Genomic DNA, 22066 nt, shown 5'->3' on the forward strand with positions numbered 1-22066 from the left:
TCTGCCTGCGCCGCCGCCGCTGCCGCCGCCGTTACTGCCTCGACCGCCCCGCTGCTGCTGCGCGCCCGCCCGCCCTGCTGGCGTTTTGTTGTGGTTCCTGCTGTTTTCTTTCTCTCTTTTTGCAGCCCCCCCAGGCTCTCAGGCTCCCCCCCCAACACCCCTGCTCCCCTCGCCCGCTCCCCCCTCGCTCCGTTCCTGGGGGGGCCGCGCTCTTTCTCCCCCCTCCCCACCCCCCGGCGAGCGAGCTCCCTTCTCTCGCTTTTTTCTTCTTCCCCAAGTTGCAAAATCAGAAATGGCACAGGCGGCAGCCGGGAGCGGCGCGGGGCGCAGCGCCGGGGGCGGCGGGCATGGGCCACGGCGCGCGCACACACTCGCCCTCCGCCTCGCCCGCACCCCCGCGCACACACACACTCGCACACACACTCGCTCACCCGCGCCGGGCGCCCGCCCGCCCGCCCGCCGGCCGCTCGGGCTACGCGCAGCGCGCGGGCTGAGCCGACATAGAGGAAGCGGCGAGGGCGGCGGCGGCGGCGGCGGCCGCAGAGGAGGAGGTCGCGGCTGCAGGCGCCGCTGGAGGAGCCGCCTCGGCTGCTGCTGCTGCGAGCGCCGCTGGAGGAGCCGGGGCCCGGGCCGGAGTCCGAGCTGGAGTCGGGGCCGCAGCCCGAGCGCGAGCCGAGGCCGGGGCTGCCCGCGCCGCCGCCGCTGTCCCGGCGGGAGCCCTCGCCCGGCTTCAAGAGTGCGGGGAGCGGGGAGAGCCGAGCAGGATGCGGGGCGAAGATGCCGGCGACGATCAGGGAGCTCGGGTGTCGGGGGGCCAGGTCCAGGGCCGGACGCAGCCAGCCATTCAGGAAGGCAGCGCTGGAGAGCGGGAGGCAGCCGGCAAGGATGATCACACACTTTGCTCTTTTTGTTGTGCGGGTGGCGCCGGGTTCTCTCTGCCTTCTTCTTTCGGGAGGTGACGGAAGGGGGAGAAAAATACGAGATAATTCACGCCGGCGACGAATTCACAGCGAAATAGCAAAAAATAAAAATCAGAAGAAAATACTTGAGAAAAAAAGGAAAAAGAGAAAGCGAGAGAGACATCCAAAGTAGGTCGAATAAATAATCCTCTTCTTTTCCTCTTTCTTGCTTCTTCTGCTTCTTCTGCTATAACACACAGAGCTAGTTAAAAAAACCCTGGAGATCGCCCAAAAATGTTCTTTTTTTAGTATTTTAAATAAGTGCTCTTCAGCCGGGAACCAACACCCTCCCTCCAAAAAAAATCATATATGTATAAAATAACGATAAGAAGAATACGCAGGGGGTGCCTCCTCCTCCTTTTTTTTTTTTCAAGTTTAGTCTCTCTTCTGCAGGCAAGGAGTGAAAGAGAAAAGGAGGAGGGAGAGAAAGAGAAAGGGGGACAACTAGTAGACTGTGTAAGAAAATGAAAGGGGAGAGACAGGGCAAGAGGAGAGTGGGTGAGAGAGAGAGGAGGGAGAGGGGCAGAGGAGAGGAGAGGAGAGGAGAGGAGAGAGGAGAGGAGAGGAGAGGAGAGGAGGAGAGGGGAAGAGGAGAGGAGAGGAGGAGAGGAGGAGAGGAGAGGAGAGGGACCACAAAATTGAAGGCGTTTAAACGGGAGGACACTCAGAGCAATGTTTCCGAAAGGGGGATCTGCGCGAATGTCTGTATATAGTGAACTTTGACACTACTATTGAAACTGACACGTTTCTATGGAGATCGCTGCCTTATATGGAGCTCGTGTCAAGGAGCCAAGAGAAGGGCTGCTGGCAACTGATAATCAAAGGCGACTGACTGGTCAGAGCCCTGAATGGGGGGAGAGAAAATGGGAGGCTAAGGTTAGCCAAGCCTCCTGCACGCCATTGGCTGGAGGGCCCTTCCCCCTCCCCCCAGTACCTACAGTCTGGGATGTCGAGGGGAGGCGGAGAGCGGTGAGGGAGGGGTGTGCTTCTGACGAGCGCAATTTACATTGAGATCGCCCTGCGCTGCTATTTACTCTGGGACCTGATTAGTATGGGTCGTGTATGGTCACACACACACACACACACACACACACACACACACACACACACAGACACACACACCGGAGGGGGAAGGGATGATGAGGAAGAGAACGCGTTGCGATGGGGAAAAAAAATGAGAATGAGAAAGAAATTATTTCATGTCTTCTGAAAAGTTTTTAAAATTAGATTTTATGAGCGTAGAGTGTCACTGAAAACGTTAGGAAAAATTAATGAGAATGAAACCACCATTTTAATGATTTGTGAAGTATACTGGGTCTAGAATCTTCGTTCACATTCAACATAATCCTAGCCTGGGTCCTGCTAATTTTGTATTATTAAAAAAAGCCTCCTCATTTAAAAAATTTGAAGTATATCATAGTTTGGGGGGCGTAATTACGACAAAGCACACTCATAAAATTGCAGCTCCTGTCACAAATTCGATCCGAATCGATGGTTCCTATTCATCCCAAAGCTGATCTTAAAATAAACTTTCCAATCAATCCTGTTTTTCCTTCTTCATCATTTTTATCCCCAGGATGCTCCAACTCCAAACAATGCTTCAATAATTATTAATAAAGCATTAGTAAGTCCTCATATCGTCGTGGGGCGGCTGAGTGCCCACAACTCAGAGTCACAGGAAAAGAGCAAAGGAACGAGAAGACAGGAAGAGAGCGGGGCAGAGGGGGACCGGAGGAGGGAAGAGGAGGAGGAGGGAAGTCAGTGTCGTGTGTGTGTGTGTGTGTGTGTGTGTGTGTGTGTGTGTGTGTGTGTGTGTGTGTGTGCCTGTGTGGGGGTGCCGAGACCCCATTCCCGAAGGTGATTGGTCGCAGGAGGAGGGGCAGGCGGGAGGAGCGGGTCCCGCCGCGGGGCTTGCAGCAATCGCTAGGTCCGGCTGCCACCTAGCGGACGGGAGCCGCTCCCAGGCGACAGGCAGCCGGGTCCCTCCTCCCCTCCCCACAGGCAGCCAGAGCCTTTTCTCCAAACGAGGACAGCACTTTGAAAATTCTTTCAATGGATTTTTTTTTCCTTGAAAGATCGTACTGGGGGAAAACGAAAACGATACTTCTATTAGTTACATATTCTCCAATCCCACACTTGCACCCCCTCTGGTTTTAAGATTGCTCCCCTAGGCAGGCTCAGGCGGGCGCAGAGCAGCAGAGCGACAAAGCCGGCTGCCACCGCCCGGAGTGGGAGTCCCTCCTGCCAGCCCACCCCTCTGCTCGGGAGAGCGTAAAAGTTTGTCTCTGCGCCCCCAGGTAACGGTGGAAGTAAACGGCCACGCTGTGTGGAAGAGGTGAGGTTTGGTTTTTAACACAGGTTCCCACTGTAAATCTCATAGGGAGGGGTTTGGAAAGCTCTGCGTGCTTGGGGTACGCTTTACACTTCTTGGTCTCTGGGACCGATCGTTTAGTGGCCAGAGATAATTTTTTTAAAGAGCAGAATAAAGACTTTCTTATATGTGCCCCACAGCTCTCCTATCTGGAATAATGGAGCCTGCATCCTGTGTGCTGCGGCCCATTGTATGCAGCTGATGGAGAGGCGGTCAGGGGGTGACAGGAGCTCCTGGCCTTAGCCCCTCAGCCCCAATATTCGTGATCAAGTCTCCCGGTTAGTTTAAAGGTGAAATTGATATGATTAAAAATACCCCCCCCCCCACACACACAAAAGACAGAAAAAAAAAAGGAAGAAAGGAAGAGGGAGAGAGAGCAAGAGAGCGCTGTTTATATAGAAATTCTAAAATTTGCTCCCCAAACAATCAGAGACAGAGCCGTGAGCAGCTGAACGGAGGCTGGGGGGAGGGAAGAATCGCAGAAGAGTGGGAGAAGACGCAAAAGCAGGCGTCCGGGAACAGGAGGCCTGCTGGAAGCCGGGTCCACCCGTCCAGCCGCCCTGGGACTCTGGACTGTACACGGTGGGCACCAGAAGCGACACTCGGCCGACCCTGCCCGACCAGGCAAGTAACGCAGCGATAATCGTTTCTTTGGAACTTGGGGTCTGTTAACCTTCGATAACGTGGTTGGGCAGAAAGGCAATCTCCCCGGGCAGGCAGCCTGGAGATGTAGTCCCGGCGGCCCAGGTGGGACCGGGAGAACTTTCGCTTGGGCCTGGTCGGGGGCTACCATCGCCCATCCTTTCCGCTGCACTTCCTCGGAGGTGAGGACCCGGGCCAAATCCAAAACAGGCCCCCGCTATGAGCCGCCCCCAGCGGGGGCGGGAAAGGCTGTGTGGGCAGGGGACCCGAGGCTGCAGCAGGTTTGGAACCCGCGCGGTCAGCCCTCGGCGTGCGGAGCGGGAGCTGCGGTGGAGCCGGCCGGCCTGGGCACCTGCGCCCGGCCGCGCTGCAGCCGGGACCTCGGGAGCGGCGCTGAGCCGCCGGCCGCCAGCAAAGTAAGGCGATCGATGGCTGCCCGTTTGATGTGGGCGATGGTGTCAGCGGATTAAAGGGGACATCCGCGGTTCTCCCGAGCAGAGAACCCGCGGCGGCGGCGGCGGCAGCGGCGGCGGCGGCGGGAGAGCAACGAGGCAGCAAAGCCAGACTCCGCACGCTGGGCCAGGCGGGCTGGGGGCGGGGAGGGGTTCGCCTCCCAGGAGTGGGGACCGAGGTTGTGTGTGTGAAAGGAAGAGCTTCAATTAAAACCAACCGGAGCGCTCCCCCTCCCCGCCCCTCCTCCCCTGCACCGGGCAGGGGCGCGCGTTTGCGTCAGAGGGCGCGCAGGGCGGGCTCGCCGGGCGAGGGTGGGGGTGGGGAGCTGACACTCGGGACCGCGCCCGGGGGGCTGGGTGGGCTCTTGAATGAATCAGCCCTGCTTGGAAGGGCTAGTCGGGGGTCAAGTCCTGCAACAAAGCTGAAGGACCAGCAGAGACTCAGTGGGAGAGGTGTCGCCCACCCATCTTGGTCTCTCCTTCTCGCGTCCCCTCCCTGCCCCAAGCTTCCAAACTCACAAATAGGCCTCTGGGACCCAGTCTGACCCCTAGAGTGGAGGAAACCGGCCTCTCCAGGCCTTGGGTGAAGCCGCCAGCTCCTCTCCAACGAGATCGCAATTCTCAGCCTTAGCTCTAGGAGCAGGCATGGGAGGCTGTCTGTTGGGGGTGCCCACAGCAGGGCAAGCCTCAGGCTTTGGGGAAGGGGAGATGCTGGTGTTCCTTGGAGTCAAGTGTCCCCAGTCTCTTGAGAGGAGTTAGAATGAAGCAGTGACTTTCTGAGGAGGGCCTTGGCCACCTATGAGACCCAGTCTGCTCCAGCAGCACCCAGGACTCAGTGGTTTCGGATCCTGTGCTCCTCAGGCGGGCGCACACCCCCGGATCCCACTGGTGCTGGGGCTCACAGTGCGGCCTCCACCAAAATGGCTTCCGCAGAGGCCCCGGGCTGGTCAGCCCAGGGCTTGGGAAGGTCTGGCTTTGTTTCTTAAAGTCGTCATTTGACAACAGTCCAACTTGCCACAGCCGTCCCTGGTCCTAGTATCTGTGGTTGGAGAGGGCACCTAAGAGAAAATGCTCGTGTTTTGTCAAGGGCGCCGGAGTCCTCAAACTGTGAAATTCCGCGCACATAGCCAGACTCGCTCAACTGCTAAGCAGAAAACGCAGTTCAGATTTCCATCTTTCTCCCTTCCATTCTCTCTTTCAGATTTCTTCCTCTCTTCTCACCCACACTGTTGGCTCCACACCAGCCAGCACCCTGGGAAAGTTAAAAAGAGTTTGAAAATGGTTCCTGGACTAGCACCCACGGTGGACTTAGCCCCAGCACTCTAAGGGTCTTGTTAGTGTGGGGTCGAAGGCAGGGACATGGCGCTTCGCTTTCTCCAGGGTCACTCTTTTCTGGTTAGACAAGTCTCAGGACCCCATGGGCCTTGCAGGAAGGCCTCATCCATAGTCTTCTTTTTGTAATTTTTTTCTACACACAGGGTCTCCAGTGCAGTTCCACCAAGATTAAATGAGAAGGTGCCCTCTGCTTGGGTTAAGCTGTAAGTTTACTATATTCCTTATGCTCTTCTAGCATCATGGGTGGGTGCTAATCATCTTATTTAAAAGCCTTGATTTCCCAGCCAGGTGTCTAGTAAGTAACTGGTGTGTGTGTGTGTGTGTGGGGGCGGATGCAGAGTTTGTGGCTGCCCATGTAGTGGGAACAAGTGACCCAAGTCCCAAAGCCTGAGTCTAAGTGGCCTCTTTACCCCATTTACATAACCTCCATAGCTCTTTTACCAGGTAGGAATTAGGCCAGCCTATTCTTCACTAATCCTTTGTCTTTCACATTGGCAGTTTGCTTTCCAGAAAGACACCAGATCACATACATTTTAGGTTTTTGTTAAGTCACACTGAAAAAAAAAAAGTTTGTAGAGACATTTCATAAATCTAGCTCAAGAGCCAATGAGACCTACTAATGGCCACATATGTATAGAAAATTCTCTTGTACACCACTTTCACATGATTAAGTCGTTAAAACAGTATTATTCTGTTTAGAGAAACCACAGGACAGAAGTAACCTTTTTATCAAGCTCATGTAGAGTGACGAACATGTTTGCAAACCCCTTGAGAAAGGTCAGTTCCTTCGATCTTGATGTAGACCTTTCCTAAAGAGCTTGTTTTAAAGTTACCAAATCAAGTAGTCTCCCTTGGCATGAGATTAAAGCCAGGGAGAATACAGTTGAAGAAGATTATTTAACATGATATTGAACAGATATTTTGGAGGGAAACAATGGGAAGATGTCCAGGAATGCCCACCCAATGTTTTAAGATTACTAAAGCTAAAATAAATAAATATGCTCCAGCTAGATCAGAAATCTCTCCCTCATTCCCAAGCCTGACTACAGTCTTCATTATAGCTGCCCAACTGTAAAAAATTATGCCTCTGTAAACATGAAAGCCAGGGTGGAAAGTCCAGGCTAGGATTTGGGCTTCTACTGGCCTGAGTGGATGGACCTAGCTGCCCATGGGGTTCAATGAGCATTGGAACTAGTAGGCTTCCATACCCAATGGCACTCTGGTAGCCCAGGCATTTTTTCTTTGTCATCTTTGAGTTAAAACAAAACAAAAAGAAAAAAGAAAAAAAACCAAACAAAAAACCAAACCAAAACAAAAACAAAACAAACTCAGAGAAAGAACTTACCTTAGTAAGTGGTTTAGTTTTCTATCTCAAACCAAGACATTTATAAAACATATTTTGGGAAAGATAAGAGAGACATCTCAGTGTGCCTGGGCTTCCAGTTAGAGAGCCCAGGATTAGGAATCTGGGGGAGGGGGCCAGCAGGAGAGTAAGGCGAGAGCTGCCATTTAGATGCAGAGGAAAAGTGACAGTCATTTCTAGTCCATCAGTGAAGCCAGAGCCAAATACTTACCTTTTATAAAATCCAAGTCTAGACTAGCCAAGAAGAAATACTGCAAAAAAGAAAGAAGGTTTCCTTTTTATGTTAAAATACACATTCTTTTATTTTAAATGCCCGGCTTGGCTGAAGAATAACTGCATGGCTATTCTTCCCAGAGATAATGGGTTGGTTTAGATGAAAAGTTGAAGTTTTGAAATGAGTTTGAAGGTTGTTAGAGTATCCTGACAATACAATCAACTGTGCTATATAATCATTTCTCTTAATAGTTACCTGTCAGAGTACCTATTTCTTTGACTGCAGGATTAGCTCATCAGAAGTAGAGCTGAGTTGGACATTTCACTGACTAAAGACTGCTTAAACATGTTTAAATCTCTAATGCTATTTTCTTCACTGACTATGATATAAACTAGTGACTGAGGAGAAGCCCAGCAGATCTAGTGACTGCAGTCTTATTGCAATTATGTTTACCTACCAGAAAACTGATCAAAATAGTAAACCTAATAATTTCTTCCAAACTGTCAGTGGAAAGACATGTTTATTACAGTGTCCTCCATATTTGAGGGGGTAAGGGTTCAGGTCAAGTTTAAATGAAAAAGGATGAATACAGTACATCACTGATACAAACCATGCAGAACAGTAAATAATTATGTCCTATGTTAGGATATGTATATTTTATTTTCCCATGTCAGAGGTAGAAAATCTACGTAGCTCATCCACAGGAGGAGTTAATAAAGTATTCCAAATGCATGACCTAACAAAACTCAGAGTAGTTCTATGTTTTATTGTTAACCCCTTGCATGAAATCTTCTGAAGCTGAAAGGAGAAAGTAAGGGCTTTTGTGTTAGTTGATCCTAGGCTATTCTAGGGCTCAGGTTGGTGTGAAAGGGATGAGGAGGTCACTTGAAATCTCCTTTTATCTACTCTTATTTTCTCTCTGGATCAGCAACTTTGAATAGACATCATCTAATCGCTCTTAATGGAAAGAAAGTATGGGAGCAACAAAAATGCCTTTGCTCCAGGAGTGAATACACGCCTGCAGACAGCGAGCTGAGCTTGCAGAGGACTGCATCTCTGCACACACGAGCTTAGGGTGTTTTTGGTGGGGACATGGATGGATGTGTATATGTCTCATGTCTCACACACTGAAGGGGTTGCATGGATTCTGTTGCCCATTGTGTAGTTTTAATTCTCTACCACGTCGGGTGATACTTTTAGCTGGCTTTCCCTTAAGCTTTTTCTTATCCTCAGTTTCTGGCCACATTTAAGTATTATAAAAACACAAATAAGAACTCAGTTGTTAATCTTTTAGAAGAGACATCTTATTTTCTTTTTGTTTTCCACCAGAAGTCACCTGATAGAAGGGTCTCTCCTCAGAGGGTGGAGATGATGTGACAGGTGGGACAGACTGGTAACAAGTTCTTTACTTTCAATTTCTCTTGCTTCAAATTCAATTAGACAAAGCACAATAAATAAGTGGAAAATAAGAGCTGAACATAAAGTTCATTAAAAGTTTTTCTTCCTTTATATTTATATTTTCAACTCTTGGAGCTGGTAATTGATTACAAATTGTTTTAATACTAGAATTATTTTAGTAAAACTCAGGCTGACTAAAACAGTACTCAATGCATTTTCCTTTGGGTTTGCTACATTTCTTTTAAAAAGAAATACGAATAACTATCCAGAAAAGAACATGTGATTTTTTAGGGCTGAAAGCAAGAGGCTTTCCTCCCTAGGAAGCACCCCCTCCATGTTCTTCTAAGCAGAATTCTAAGCCTGGGACACTGCTATAAATTCCTCTAGGGGAATACTCCGTTACCAGGGCTACAAGTTCTCATGTCAAGCTGCCAGTCTCTCTGCTCCCTGACACAGATACCCTTGGCTGCAGAGACTGGGGGCTTCAGCTGCCCTCTACTATTGCCAGCCTCCTGAGGCTGCAGCTCAGAAGTTAGAAGCTGGGTGGGGGCAGATTAATCTCTCTTTAACTCTTCTTTCCCTCCCAGGATTTTGAACCCCAACTGATATACTTCCTTGGGTTTCCTGGTGAATAGAGCACTGGGGCAGCCTTGTCCACTAAAGATTAAATGAAGTAGAAGAATCTTAGCTGTGGGTACTTGCAAGTGCCGGCGGGGCGTCAAACCAACGTTTACCACATTGTTTCCACTCAATGTACACACATCCTGGACCGACTGGGTTTAACTTTAGGAAAGAAGGAAGAAAAAGATCTGGAAAGAAAAGAGAAACAGGGAAGAGGGAAACAACAAAGAACAGAAAGTTAAAGTTATGGAGAAATCGCGTTTTCAGGGGGAAGTGGCTTTATCCTCAGAGCCGCTGGCAGCAGGCAGAAGCCAGGCTTCCTGACCTTGTAGCCTTTTCTCTCCTGGAGCCACTTTGGGAATTGGAGGCTGCTTCCTCCAGATGAGGACTGAGAGCTCTTCTTGGGTGGGTGTTATTTGATTCACATTTATCTCTTTGGGACAGTAGGGGTGGTCCTGGGTGGATGTGAGGAGGGGCGTGATCCAGAACTCTTTGCTTCCTTTGTATTTTGATTTAAAATTTCAATGGAGGCTTTGGTAGCACAAACTGACGGCTTCCTCTGGTTTTTGCTCAGCAGAAGAAACAATGATTTCCTCTGTAGGTATTCAGCCTGATGGACACTGACCTTGAAGCTCAGACTGGATGGGAGGCACCCTCCCACATTGGTCCAGGAGCCATCCTGGCCCCCAAATATTAGCTGTTTACTCCCACCTGCTCCTTTAGTTTCTGGGTACAGTCCAGAGGGGGCAAAAGGCAAATCCCTTTGTGGCAAAGGCTTGTCCATGCAAATTTAACGCTGAATAAATTAACCTCAAACCAGCAAGTTGGGGTGTAGTAGTTTAGCAGGACTAATTGCAGACAATGTAGCTGAAATGACTTTTCCAATTAGCTGCTGGTTGGAGTTTAGTTGGGGGAACTGTCAGCTCCAACGATGGGTAATTGCTTTATTGCTCACAAAACTATCATCTATTTAGAACATATGTGCTAATTACTCTAGATGGGCGTCGACAAAGAGACCATAAATCTAATAGCACTTTAAAAAGTCTATGGTGCTTGTAAGCAACCCCAGTCCGTTCCCTTTCAGCCAGGCCCAGGTTAATGTGGTAGGTGAGGTGCCTTTCTGCAAGGCACAGGTTAGGGTGAGGGCGCCAACCAACCGTTCCCTGCTTGCATTCAGTGTGAAGGTGATAAATCACTGTCATCAAAACCAGACCCCTCTTTAACCGCACACCTTTTAAGTTTTTTTTCGTAAAAGATTGGTTCAGAAATCTTTTAATTGGATTATGTTGGGAAATTAATCTCCTTTAGCCTTGGCTTAATTTATTGTGCATAGTGTCACGAAGAAAACCTTGTGACTGCAGCAAGGGCCCTGTCCCTTTGTTTCTTTCCTCAGCGCTCCAAGGTCTCCCAGCTGTGGGAGACAGTGGTGTCTGAAGTGAAAAACGGTGGAAAGACACATCTGGCCGCAAGGCCACAGGAGTCCCAAGTCAGTTTCTTTGTCTTAAGTGCACCTTTCTGTTCGGGATTCTGTAGCTCCAAATTCCCTATCTCCACCGCACCGCTCCGCGCCTTTATCCACAAAGCGTTCTGGGTTTCTGGGGGTCTGCTACCAGGAAAGAGACTGCAGAGGCTGGAAGAGGAAAGGGGGCACGCGGTAGCAGACGGCCAGCCACACTCGCTAGTCTGTCCTCTCCATCACAACCTCCTCCTTCTGCATCTTCAGCTGGGAGCCAGCTAAGAACAGATATTCTCCACCTCTCTGAGCAAAAAACGCTCAGCTAGCTTTTGGCGTAGTCTTCCACTCAACTCTGGGAGACACTTCTTATTGACGTGCACAGCGCTTGAGATGGGCTAGGTCTGTTCCTAGCACCAGCGTATTGTTTAAGCTGCGACCTTCGGTTCAGCCTCCTCGCGGCGCGCGGAAAGCCCGGTCCATCCTTGCTGGGGCGGGAGCAGGAAGCCGAGGTAGAGCCGGGCCGGCCGCGCCTCAGCGGGAGATAACAACATCTGCCTGAAACGGGATACCTACTTTTGCAGCTCAATTTAGCTCTTAATAGCAGTCCTCTGAGGTGTGCTTAATTGATGGGGATAAAGGCGTAATGACTTGACTGGGAGACGCCAATGATCCTTTAATATACTTTTAAAAGAACAACAGCCACCCCAAACACCCGCGGGTCCTCGCTCTGTAGGGTGTGTGTGGGAGGGGGAGGTGAAGGGCAGAGGCTGGAAAAGTGCGCCGGTGCTGTTCCTACCTGGAGGCGCGGGTGAGCCCGGGCTGCTCGGACCGCGCACTTGGGAGCTGACCGGGCGCTCAGGTCGGTCTGGCCTAGTGTTGTTGTCTTGTAGCTGCTGGGAAGTAAGGGGAGCCGAGTGAGCGAGGGTTGACAAGTGGCTGGGCTGACTGGCAGGGAGAAAGCCAGAGGCGGGAAGATGCTGTCCCTTGCTCTGGATGGCCTCACACCTACCGAGCATCTCAGGCCAGGGCGACTGCGGGTCTAATGCCAGCAGTCACCAGACGGTCGAGTGTTGGTGCTCTGCAGGACCTCGCAAAGTTCCGCTGTCCGGACAGCCTTAGAAGGGCCCCAGGCGCTGGGACGGAGGAGCACGCGCCGTGTGAGAGTGCATGCGTGCGCAAACCGCCCCCAAATGCAGAGCTGGGGCACAGCAGCCCTGAGCACGTGGCGGTATTTAGGCCGGGTGTGCCAGAGCCCTGAGGCCGGGCACACAAGGATTTACCTGCTCTGGAGGCAGTCCCGAAGCCGGGTCAGAGGAACCCCAGCTTCCACTTAGGACCTGTGCTCACCGCCCTCTACTCAGCAGCTTGCCTTTCTTTGGGCTAATTTCTCTTTGCATAGTTCCAGATGAATCTCTGGGGTCAAAGGAATGTTTCCTAGGATGCAAGACAGAACTGAGGTTCACACAAGCATTAAAAGGACAGGGGGTGAAAAATCGGCTAGCCTTTTCTGTTTGCAAGGGGAGCCTCCCCAGGATATGGGCAGCAGTGTCTTTAGCTGGCTTTATTTTTATTTTTTATTTATTTATTTTATTTTTTTGCAAACCTCTTGTTGCACACTTAGGAGAGGAATAACCTTAATGCTTCAGGGTTCTCTCCATCTGGATTCAGAAGGAGGAACGACTGAAATCACTCTTCAAATTGATTGTCGTAAGAGATCGCAGGTGTTTAGACTGTAGCTATTGTCTACCTTAAGCACACATAACAGGGACCAAAAAATGCCAAGAGACTGATTTTCCCCAAACCGTCTTGTGCAGCGAGTACATATTTCAGGACTAGCAAATCTTCGAGGTCAAGAATTTGAAGACTTGCAATTAAGAACCCTAACTCCAGGTGTGTGTTTTCTTGGCGTGGTCCGTCTTCAGCGGTCGCTGTCCAACCTCATTTCTAGAAAATCAAGATTCACTGTAGCTTAGCGTTGAGCTCCGGACTCCTCCGCACCCGCAAGCTGGTCAGGATGGCGAGCTGGTTCCTAAGACCTAGTCCTGTCCCCAGGCTCTTGGAATTAGGAGTAAGGCCCCAAGACTAAATTCATGCCCTGGCTGATGACTCCTGTTCAGCTGTACCTTTCTCTCCCAAGATGAAGCAGGGGGCGGGGCGGGTTCTGGCTGCAGAACCCCTCACACCAGGGCATCCAGGGCTTTCTGGAAGGCCCAGTGCTTTTTGGGAGGCCAAGATCCTGACCTCCCTGCAGAGCAGCCTTGTCCACTGGAGCGGTGGATCAGTGCATCCTCGCTGCTGGCAAATCCAGGCCTCTTCCCATCACAGTCAAGGGCTCTTACTCTCCTGTGTCTCCTCATCCCTAAAAGGCAGGCCCTTGTGTGGGGGTGTGTGTGTGTGGGAGAGTTATTCGGTCTGAGGCTGGGCTTTTCCCACCCCGGCAGGAGAAGTGCAGACTTAAAAATGCCACTCTGCCAAGAGCTGCTTCCGCCAGCCAGCGAGATCCACAACCCGCCTCAGTCGCAGGGTCACCCACCCGGCGCTGGGGAGATCCTCGTGCTAGGCCTCCGTGGGACATCAAGAGGCCACGTTCTTGGTGGCACTGAAGGCCGCCAACGGGTGAGCCGGCACAGTGGCAAAGTCGGCAGCCTGATCAGGGGGATTCAGAAAGGAACCCCAGCCCGGCCGGGGGGTGGCGCACGCTCCCCAACCCCCCTGCGGGCGCCTGGGTCCTCACTGCCAGACACCTTGGGTCACCACTGCGAAGCGCCTGGGAATGGGGCTCGCGGGAGTGTGAGCTGCCCCAGCCCAGGCCCGTAATAGTCGAAGATTCGCGGTCGGCTGAAACTGCTTTTGCGAGTCATTGCTTGTGCGTTGGCCAGAGCTCTGAGTCTCGCAGTTCTCCGCGATTTGCAGTCTGGGGGCAGCCAGAACTTTTAGGTGTGTGTGTGTGTGTGTGTGTGTGTGTGTGTGTGTGTGTGTGTGTGTGTGTGTGTGTGTGTGTGTAATAGGTCTCAGGGCACGGTTGGAGAACCTCAAAACGCATTTTTAAAATTTATATTTTAAGGAAGATCCTGAGTTTAAGAAGCTCGAGAGGTAGTCAAAGTTAACAGCAGACACACACACACACACACACACACACACACACACACACGTATATATTTAATGTCCCCCTCCCGTGCATGCCTTGGCACTGTATGGAGGTCAGAGGACAACTTTCAGTGTTCCGTTCTCCTTCCACAGAGTTCGAACTCAGGTAGACAGGCTTGGTGGCAAATGACATTTCACCTGCCAAGCGGTCTATCTAGGGCGCTCCTTCTGTACTTAAAGGTAGGGTTAACACAGGGGAAAAAATGCAGTGCAGTTCAAGAGGTGGCAGATTTTAATCGTGTTTCCAGCGACCGCTTTGTAATCTCTCAGTTTAGGGAGATGGTCTGTGCTGCACACCAACGCACTGAATAGCAGCATCTTTCTTCAGACAGGGGTGGAGGGACGGAAAACACCACCACTGCCAACCGAAGTGTTGCAGGGACTGATTGCAGGGGCACTGGTGCCCCGGATGTTGCACTAGCAGGGCTGCAAGTGTGAGCAGGTAATGCGGAGAGAGTGACATTGTTAACAGAAACCACCTAATTAACAATGACTTCATTTGAGTGGAAGGATGAAGAAGCCTTTTAAATCAATCCAGATTTACAGGCCTAAGCGCAGCCAATTTATGAATATGGAGCCCAACTGGGGTCTGCTTTCTTTCAAAGATGTCATCTCGGAGGCAATAGCATAGGTGAAGTCATTTGGTTACACTGTGGAAACTTTTATAGTGCCTTCCTTGGGAATTTAATTCAGTGCTTCTTCATTTTATTAGGAACAGACCGACTCCATCAACTGGGCTCTCCCTGTTTGGAGGCAAGACTGCTTGAAGCAATTAGGCCCACAATTAGCATAGTTTTACTGACCCCAGCAGCAGCAGCACTCCTTAGAGTAGCCTTCTTCAAAGTCAGGGAAAACCTGGGGGAGAACATGCTCCCCAGGTGTTGGGGAGATAAGCATGCAAGCAGGGTGTCACCAGAGTACCAAGAGCTGGTGTGGTTGCTTCAGAAACTTTGGTGGGTTTTGGGCCCTTTCTGATCCCGACTTTGTTTAAAAACTTCTCTCCTTTGATTCTATTTTGTCAGAACTGCCTGTAAGAAAATGGATTTCTTCCATTGTCTTCTGTCCTGTGCGCACAGGATTGCTGGGGAAAATATCAGGGTCCAAGGGAGGAGGACACTGATTGACTTCGTGGAACTCTGTTAGATGACAAATTTCAGATGTGTGTGTGTGTGTGTGTGTGTGTGTGTGTGTGTGTGTGTGTGTGTATGTGTGTGTGTGTAAACCAAACTGACAAGGATCCAGGATTCAGGAGAGTGATTCGTGAGGACCAAGAGTTTATGGTCAGCCTGGGCAACAGTCTATGCAATGTGATGAGTTCAAGGCCTGGTTGGACTGCTCTGTTAGGAAAACAGAAACTGAACAATGTGTAAGGAGAGGCTAGAAGGTAAGTGTGGACTGATAATTCCCCCTCAATTCATAACTACTCTGCAGCCCTGCCACTGTCCGTTCAGCCAGTTGGTAGGCAACGACATCCTTAGTAAAATCAGCTGCCTGGAGTTCAAAGCAGTCGGAAAAAACAGTTTTGTTTTTGCCACTACCATGAGTGGTGAGTAGTTCTATAAACCTGAATATTGCTCCTTTTCTCGAGCTCTCTTTCCTAAATACACATTTCTCTGTAAGATTTCACTAGATTAAATTGCTGACAGTTCATCAGTAGCAGCAACAATGTAATTCCCCTAACCTTATTAAATCAATAAATACTAGATTCATGCATTGAATTAAAAGTGCATCAGCATGGCCAGGAGTTGTGACCACACGGCTATAGACCTTGAGATTGAAGATGCCACTCAAAACCAAATGCTTAGGGTTTATTCAATCCAATTTTCTGTTTTGGATCGGTGATTAAGAATTCTAGGGTTTCAACATTCCAGGAGCCCTTGTAGTGGTGTTTTTTTTTTTTCATTTTGATTTGTTTAGTTATTTGAAAATCTTCTCACTAACTCCTCATGTATAACCACAGAGATCATGCCTTCACGGAACAATAGTAATACCCTGTGACTTCATAGTTCTTGTTGTTACTTCTCCTCAGAACACATTAGCCTAGTAAGATATACTCATCTGCATAGATTTATACATAAAACATGAAAATTTAGATAATACGTTTTTGTTTGTTTGTTTTGGGGTGCTACATACCAAATCTAAGGTTTCACTTATACTGGTCTAGCAATCTGACACTGAGTGTATCTCCAGCCCATGCTTTTTGTATAACTATATACAGAGTATGAATGTATCATTGTACATTGATTATAACAATTTTGTTTTAAAAAGAAACCACATTTATTTCTCAACACTGTTAACTATTATAAACAAATTTATCACTTTAAAATGCTATTTATTTATATCATCTGTTTTGCTTGGTGAAATCCACACTATAAAAAGTAATTAAAAATTTCAACTCCTTAAACTTTACATAGCACTTAGAAAATTACATATATCTCTAACATTACATTTGATGCATAAACACTTCATATGGGGTTTCCTCGAAGTTGTAGATTTGTATGTAAATTTACAGTTAAACCCTACTGAAAAGGGGTCATGTTAAACATGTGAAAGTTGGATGGAATTACTCATCAGATATTTGACCATACTAATTAACAATGCAAATGACTTAAAGTGTGCATTCCCTATAGGTGTCATTTAGTATATTTGGTGCTGAATTCTAAAGATATAGTCATGGCCCGCAGGTTCACCACACTGTGGAAGAAAAATATTTATTTGACCAAACAGGCAATCAAGTGAAATCTATCCTCTTTAAATAAACTGGTTCTTCAGTGTTTTCCAGTTGGTGTAAGTTGTTGTCTGGGATGTCCCCCAGGGCTCTTTCTGCTGTTCCCTGATTTGGTATAGAAAGCAGCCCTGAATGATGGATTACTGTGTCATTGCAGCCAGTGAAGGATTAATTTGTTTCATTGATTTCTCTTTAGGCAGATTGCCAGAATTTGCTGCTTCCCACCTTACCTCAAGACTTCTAGAAGTAATAGACAGTAATAGTCTAAGACAAATCAGCCCCTTCTTGTAAAACAGAACAAGGAAACGAAGAGTCCTAGGAAAGCCAGGGTGAATATTCTTATTGGCACACAGAGGAGAACAATTAATAAGCTACTTTATTGGCTTTAGAAATACTTTTAATTGGAAAAATCCTGGAATTGATGGCATATAACAGAACATGTAGATTGTAAGTAAACATGTTTATTTTATAAATGTTTTATAATTTGTAGTTAACCTGTTTAGTTAACAGGAGAATGTGTATTAACCATGTGATTGGCAAATGCTTTTCTTTCTCTGCCAGATTTAGAAATTAAATAACATTACACAATTTTAAGTCAATTTACTTCATCAGATTTTTTTGGTAGAATAATTTGATCCAAAAATACTTTGGAAATTTTGGACAATGACAGCTGTATCAGAACATAGAAATACAATATTTAAAGAAAAAGAAACACAACATTTTATGATTAAAAAACCAGTGTCTCCTCATTAGAGAGAATTTGTAAAAATTAAAAATGACTTTTTTGTGTTTTTTCAACCCATTTTCCTCCAAGAAGTTAAATATGATTAAATTATTATGAAAGTCACTTATATTTACTTGGCTGTGTTTTAACATATGTACTGTAATTAATCATTGCCCTCCTTTTGTAAAATGAGATTCTAATTTTCCATTATTACAAAGTTGTGCATTTAAAACAAATCTCTAATCATATGTGGCTGTTTCCACACACTATATTATTGGAGAAAACAAACTTCTCTCACTGAAGGTCCAAACTGTTTCGTAGAGTCAAGCTGTTTTCTAGAAGTCTCTAGCCATCACACCGATCCCGACAAGAAGCTCTGTCAGCGCAGCATTCTAACAAAGATGGCAGGACAACACTCTGTTCCCCGTGCTCACATATACTTGGTGTCTCAGAAGTACTTTTCCAACTGCAGATGTTAAATAAGGAGGCTGGTTGTACAAATCTATTTGTTTCTCTTCTGTAGTGCTGAAAATTATATTGATTTAATGATCTCAAGTTATACTTTTTATGCAATTAGTTGTGTAGTAAAAACCAATATTGTCATGTGCTAATGTCTTTTTTCCTCTGTTGTGCTGAGGTGGTAGTCCATGCATCATCAGCAAATTTATACTTTTCCTGTGTGCTGCTGAGAGGAAAAAGGAACATCTGTTTCCATCACATATCTGCATCATAATGATAATTAATGAGCCATTATGGTAGTATACAGTCAATATATTTTGCTGAATGATCTATACTTTCTTGGTGGAAAATTTTAGATCTATCAGAAGCATTTGGATTTTGCAGGTAGTTCCACTTAGAAGTTGGGAGGGCCTTTGCGCACTTTAAGGTAAAGTATTGCAGTTGTGGCTTGTCTTAGTAACAGCAACCAGCATTAGGTTTTCAGATGGGACTCTCATGTGTTTCTCCCAAGCATATATTTAGAGTACAAATCACTGGGCATCATCTCTCTCAGTGTTCTTAAATGGGTTTATCAAGCTACCAATATAGCTTATTTTGTCTTTTATGCCTTTTGCGAACTTTTTGTTTTTATTCTATGGAAGAGTGGAACTACATAACATATTTCTTTTGTTTTCTTCCATTAAGGAAACATAATACTATCTACCCCGAAAATGTAATACTAAGGATGGAACTGTGGTTGTTGCACATGCTGAGCATATGCTTTAGTGAACTGCATCCCTACCCCCAATATTTACCTTTTAAGTTCAGCAGGAGAATGCTTGAAACCACACACAACTCTTTCCACTGGCCTTTAAAATCCCAGAGAAATGTTTTCATTTATTTTTGCTTTTGGTTGCAGATGCTTTGGTGGTTACATAAAAATGATTAAAAAGCATTTCATATGAAAAATGATTGTATGTGCATGTATGTTTATATGTATGTATATCCATTTACTCTAAACTTGGTTGAGAAACATTACCAGTAAAATTGAAGCCCTCTGGAATATGTTCTCATATGGTTTCTAAAGATATGACCTTGTTCTAAGTTTGGTCATTAATGTCTATTTGCCTTTAAAAAATATAGTTTAAATGTGACATCAGTGATTGTGCTTAAATAAGTGAATTAAAAATGTTGGACCTATGACTGCTATTTGAATGTCTATTCACTTCTGACTAGGCATTTCTCTGCTTTACCATCTTCGTCCATGAAGTTGGTTTCTACTGTTATTGTAGCTGTACTTAAACAGAAATTATGTGTTCTCTATATTATTAAAGAAAATGAAAAAGTAAAGATGGAGCTTGGAGAGGCTAGCTATCTTGACCAGACCATGTGTGAGTCAAAGAGCAAGAATCCCCAGCCCCTCTGACTTGTACCTCTTTTCCACTCCAGGGTGTGACGTCACACATTCTAGCGTGGGGCAGACTCCTCTTTAAGGAGACAGAGGGGTATAGAAAGGGAGGGGCTGGTCAGGTAAAAGAGGAAAGGTTCCCCCCCAAATATTTTAATACTTATTTAGGAAAAATGGTAGAGTTTTATCAATCTAGGAGCTTCCTTCCAGAATGAGAAGACCAGGTGTCTCCCAGAGCCTTCGAATTTCTTTTGTATTTTTCAAAAAACCTTCTTGGAAAGAATGATAGTTTAGATACTAAGAAGGTTTTCACTAGTCTCTTTACCTTCAGTTAATTTTCTGACCTCTTTAAAGTAATTGGAGCCTGAAAACACACATGTATATCTAGTTTTTGATGTATGCCATCAGTTAGGACTTTAATTACTTTTTCCTTTTTAGAGTCTGTGCTATGTTCACAGCAGAAATGACTTTCTATTTGAAAAGCACTTGGTTTTTGCTTATTTAGTATAAGAAAGTGAAAATGGCACGAGAGGAATGTCTTGCAGACAGGCTCTCAAAATCTCTTTGGAGAAAACCTTCTAAATGTAGCCATGTAGAACCACATGCATGGACTTTTTCTCTGAGGCTTTTACTCTAGCAAATTCAATTCATTTTTAGTTGAGATGACTAAACCTGATTCATAATGTTCACACAGGGTCATGATCCTCTTATGAACAAAACTACAGTTAAAGCTCATCTTTTCTCAGATTTGTTCTTTCAAAATCAAACAGCTCGTTTAATAAATTATTTGCTTCCTTCCATATGGACATATACTGGGGAACTTATAAAACTATGAATCATATTCTTTAAAAATGACTTTTATTTAGTCTTTGAGAATTTCATATAATATATTTTATTTTTAAATTTTTATTTATTCTTCTCCCATGTAATATATCCAGACCACAGCTTCTCTTGCCTCATTCCTCCTAGTCTCCCCCACCTCTCCTCTTCTCCAGATCTAGCCCCTATCTCCGCTCTATCACCCCAGAATAGAGCAGGCCTCCCAGAGACATCATCTGAACATAGCACAACAAGATACAATAAGACCAGGCACAAATCCTCACATCAAGGCTGGGCAAGGCAAATGGAAAATGGGAAAATGGTCCCAGGAGCAGGCAAAAGAAGCAGGGACATTCGCCCCCACTGTCAAGAGTCCCCCCAAACACCCAGCCAACAGCCATAACACATATGCAGGAGACTTCGTGCGGAACCATGCAGGCCCCATGCCGCTCCAGTCTCTTTGAGCCCCCATGAACCTACTCAGTTGACTCCATGGGCAGTGCTCTCCGAGTGTCCTCCACCCCTCTGTTTCTCACAAGTCCTCCCCGCGCTCTTCTGTGTGGTTCCCTGAGCCCCAGTCTGAGGGCAGGGACCCAGTGGAGAACTCTAACATGGGTTCTCTCTCTCTCTAGTTCTAGGCAGTGTGTCTCTGCATCCCCTCCAATCAGCTGCTGGGGGAAGCCTCTCCGATAGTGACTGGACGAGGAATGGACCTATGAGTATAGCAGAACATCATTAGGAGTCATTTCATTGATTTTTTAAAAAGTCATGTTTGGTTCTATCCTAGGTGTCTGGGCTGTTCATTCTCTAGTTTCTGGCCATTCAAACAATGTCAGGCATGGGCTCCATCTCATGCAGTGAACCTCAACTTAAATAAGACACTGGCTGGCCACTCCCACAAGTTCTTTGCTACCAATGCCCTAGCACAATTTGCAGACACGACAGATTGTAGGTAGAAGGTTTTTTGGCTGGTCTGGTCTCTCAATCCCTCCACTGAAAGCCTTTCCTGGTTAAAGAAGATGGACAGTTCAGGCTCAGTATCCTCTATTACTAGTTCTCTCTAGGGTCACCCCATAGATCCCAGGGAGTTTTCACTGCACTTGATTTCTACATCATCCCCCCACATGCCCTCCAATTCCAATTGTCTCTCCCCATATTCTCTCCCTCCACCACCACCTGGTCCCTCCTATTCCCATCCCCACTCTCCCTGAGTCCACCTGCAAATTGTTTCTACTTTCCCCTTTCAGGTAGATCCCTGTGTCCACCCTTGAGGCCCCTTGTTAATTAGCCTCTTTGGGTCTGTGGATTGTAGCATGAGTATAATTTAATTAACAGCTAATGCTGTTAATGCATACCATGTTTGTCTTTCTGGATCCAGGTTACCTCACTCAGGATGATTGTTTCTAATTCTATCCATTTGCCTGCAAATTTTATGATGTCATTTTTTTTAACAGTTGAGTAATACTCCATTGTGTAAATATACCACATTTTCTTTATCCATTCTTTGGTTGAGGGATACCTATGTTGTTTCCAGTTTCTGACTATTATAAATAAAGCCACCATGAACATAGTTGAGCAAATGTCCTTGTGGCAGAATGGGGCACCCTTTGGGTATATGCCCAATAGTGGTATAGCTAGATCTTGAGGTAGATCAATTTCCCATTTTCTGAGGATCCACCATATTGACTTTCATAGTGGCTGTACAAGTTTGCATTCCCACCAGCAGTAGAGGAGTGTTCCCCTTGTTCCACATCCTCTCAAGCATGAGCTGTCACTTGTGTTACTGATTTTAGCCATTTTGACAAGTGTAAAATGGAATCTCAGAGTAGTTTTGATTTCCATTTCCCTGATGGCTAAAGGTGTTGAACATTTTTTTTAAGTATTTCTCAGCCATTTGAGATTCTTCTGTTGAGAATTTTCTGTGTAGATCTGTACTCCATATTTTAATTGGATTATTTGGTTTTTTGATATCTAGTTTCTTGAGTTCTTTA

General features: G+C 46.8%; 1 long non-coding RNA gene across 2 annotated transcripts in view; it reads left to right on the forward strand.

The window, feature by feature from the left end:
- The first annotated feature begins 3797 nt into the window (after positions 1 to 3797).
- LOC107402411 (uncharacterized) overlaps positions 3798 to 22066 on the forward strand; it is a 126278-nt gene continuing 108009 nt past the window's right edge. Inside the window, exon 1 of one of the 2 annotated variants that reach the window (XR_013044782.1) lies at positions 3798 to 3954. This is a non-coding gene — a long non-coding RNA (uncharacterized LOC107402411). The remainder of the gene's footprint in view (positions 3955 to 22066) is intronic. The other variant, XR_013044783.1, reaches the window with a different exon arrangement.

Source organism: Peromyscus maniculatus, chromosome 15, assembly GCF_049852395.1.
Source record: "Peromyscus maniculatus bairdii isolate BWxNUB_F1_BW_parent chromosome 15, HU_Pman_BW_mat_3.1, whole genome shotgun sequence".
Taxonomy (NCBI): Eukaryota; Metazoa; Chordata; class Mammalia; order Rodentia; family Cricetidae; genus Peromyscus; species Peromyscus maniculatus.